We start from the raw sequence: 2,988 nt of genomic DNA, 5'->3' as shown, positions 1-2,988 counted from the left end.
GGGCTGTCTTATTAGGTCTGATTATGAATTTTATGTTTTGATCCCTTTGTAGTCGTGAAACGGAGTGTAATAGCCTACCAGTAGGGTAGGACCTAGTCTAAAGTCCGAATAGCAACGGGAGAGAGACTATTCGGACTCGAGTCTAGACCTCGCTTATATAAATGGTACAACTGGGTGATTGCGCACGCGAACCGGAATTTGAGTCTGAATAGCCTCCAGCAGCTGTTCGGACCACTTCGGATGGTTCGAAAGTAGCTTACAATCCAGCAAGAGTGTGTGTGCGATCCAGAGAGAGAGAGAGAAGGGAGAAGGTGACAGGGGAGAGGGGTTCCGGGGAGAGAGAATCTCCCCTCTTGGCTGACAGTGAGTCGTGACAGTGACAGGTCAGGTAGACATCTTGCACAATAAGTACGTAATTTGCAAACGTTTTGATGGTTAGGTTCGTGGAGAACACAACAAAGAACACCAGGAAAGCTTTGCTTGTAATTCTAGATATCTACATTTAGGTCTAGGAAGGAATTCATCACTCACCGTAGATCCTTGTGTTGACCTTTGCTGCTCGAGACGTAGTCACCAAATTGTTTGTAGGCAAAGACCAACGACACGTACTTCCAGTCCTCAGGATAGTGTTTGGTTTCATCTTTTATAAATTTGTTTTTACTTTGCACGGTCTTGCTTGACAATTTCGAAAAAAGGTATGGTCAATTTGTCTGAAACTCCTCCCATTTGTCTTGAAAATCGCCGTAGGAGGAATACACGTCCCCTACCTGGAACGGCGACCCCATTTTGAATGCTGAGAAACAGGCCGGATGTTATGAAAGATCTAGGCGGTTAGTCTGGATGTTCAGATTGGCTGAAATTATATGCCGTGGAAAAAAAATCACTTCCGATTTTTCGACGGCCTGCCGTGTAAACATCCACTTCCTTAAAAAATAGGCCGGCATTATTTCTCCGAACGTTCGGGAAAATAAAGCTGGGCACTATTTCTCCGAACACTCTAAAATCACATATCCTTTCCGCAAATTTCGGATATTATATAGATCTATAATTATAGTATAGGCCTACCAAAGATTGTTCGTATACAATTAAATATGGTTCAATTGGTCCTAAAAATGTCCGCAGTAAATATTTATAAAGAAATGCTACAGTTCCAAACAGTTTTTCGCTACAGATATAACATGTTTCCTATGAAGGGTGCTGCTCTTAAACTTAATGTGTTGTGTTCACTCGTGTGCTGTCTAGATCTAGATCTACAGAGGGTTATTGATAACGACACATAGAACTAGCATAGATATCTGCATTTGTCGCGCCGCGACCAATCAATCGTGGCTCGATTTTTTGGTATTTTTTGGTCCCCAAATCGGAGAATAAAAGTCAAATTTTAAAAAAATAAAAAAAGAAAGAAACCGAACCTCTTTACTTTTGAAAAAAAGTTCACCTAGCTTCGTCTCTTTCTCACTTGTTGTCACCACGTTGATTTATTGAATACGTTAGTTACTTTTATTTTTCCCATTTTGTGGTGTTTTGTTTTGTTAGTGTGTATTTTTTTCTTTCTTGTTATTGTTCTGATGTGTTGTTTTTCTATCAATTTTTTTAATGGGAAAAAAAAGGGGGGGGGGGGGGGGGCTTTATTCAGTAACAGTTCAAAGTATACAAAAATAGAAACACAGGATCCATTCACTCCAGGGCTCATGAGTTGTTCCTCTCTTTCAGTTTCACTCATTCATTCAATTCCCGTGTTCTCTCCCGCGGCTCATCCCCGTCCGCATGACTTTCACACCCCACCCCCTCCCTTCAGGCACACACAAAGAAAATCTCACTCATTGCCTTGCACCCTGCGAACCATGGACAATAATATAGGCAAAACACTGCCTTAGCCGCATTCCTTTCATTCGTGAACTGTGGACCAGGCCAGGGGGGTCGGTGTCGTCGTGTACTTGTAGTTGCTGTCGCCTGTGGATACATTTGTACATTCTTCCTTTCACCTGCTGTTTCACTCATACTGTTTCTGTTTCTCCATCCACAGCTCAGCTCGTCATACTTTCAAAAGTTGCCCACCGATCATGTTTAGTTAGTGTGTGTATAAGTTTGTGTGTGTACATGTGCATGATGGTGGTGGGTGTGTGGTGGGTGTTACTGAAGGTTGTCTGTAGGCGGGATTGCCATGCGGTGTTCCTTCCCAATCCCAGACCAGAGGCAGAATGAAAGTTAGTGCCCAACTCTCGCAATAAATAGGCAAAAAATCACGAGACCGGAAGCCAGAAACCGTTCGGAGAAATAAAGATCGGCACTAGTCACTAGTTCTCCGAACGTTCGGAGAAATAGTCACTTCGTAAAAAATAATAGAATCTAGATAGTGAGCCAATAAAGGCTGTTAAAAAGAACTAACTGGCTAGATCTAGATCTAGAATCGAAATGACATGATTACATTAAAAAATAATAATATATCTAGAAAGTGAGCCAATATAGGCTGTTAAAAATAGCTAACTGGCTACTCCCAGTCGACTGTAATTTTAACAAAAAGGCTGCTCTTGCTATTCCCTGTCAAAACCATAGTCGTAGGCCTACATTCCCAGACTCGGCGCTTTTTCGGTAGTTCCCACCCCGCATTTGTTATTCGCTGGTTTTGGCCCCAAGAGTAGGGGGTTTCAGGGGGGCTTGCCCCCCTGACCTAATAAAAACAAGGTGGGGGGTTTCAGGGGGGCATGCCCCCCTGAATTTTACCACAATTTAATGTTTTGCAGTTGTTAGGTTTGACATCTTAGCTTGCCGCGAATCAAACGTATATAGATCTAGATCTAGATTCTAGATGTAGGTCAGGCTCTATCAAATAAGGGGGGTGGGAACTACCGAAAAAGCGCCCCAGAATCTGTGAACCAACCTAACGATCACTTTGCTGACCACTGAGAAAAAAGTGAAGGTGGTACCTTTCCACATCAACGTAGATCTAGATCTAGATCTAGGCTTACTTTTTTTACATTCTCAGTA

General features: G+C 42.5%; 1 long non-coding RNA gene across 1 annotated transcript in view; it reads right to left on the bottom strand.

The window, feature by feature from the left end:
- LOC101854617 overlaps nucleotides 1–2,988 on the bottom strand; it is a 14,979-nt gene that overhangs the window by 10,955 nt on the left and 1,036 nt on the right. The gene's annotated exons all lie outside the window — the stretch shown is intronic.

Source organism: Aplysia californica, unplaced genomic scaffold, assembly GCF_000002075.1.
Source record: "Aplysia californica isolate F4 #8 unplaced genomic scaffold, AplCal3.0 scaffold01273, whole genome shotgun sequence".
Lineage (NCBI taxonomy): Eukaryota > Metazoa > Mollusca > Gastropoda > Aplysiida > Aplysiidae > Aplysia > Aplysia californica.
The sequence above is the reverse complement of the archived record's forward strand: the minus strand, read 5'-3'. Positions and strand labels throughout refer to the sequence as shown.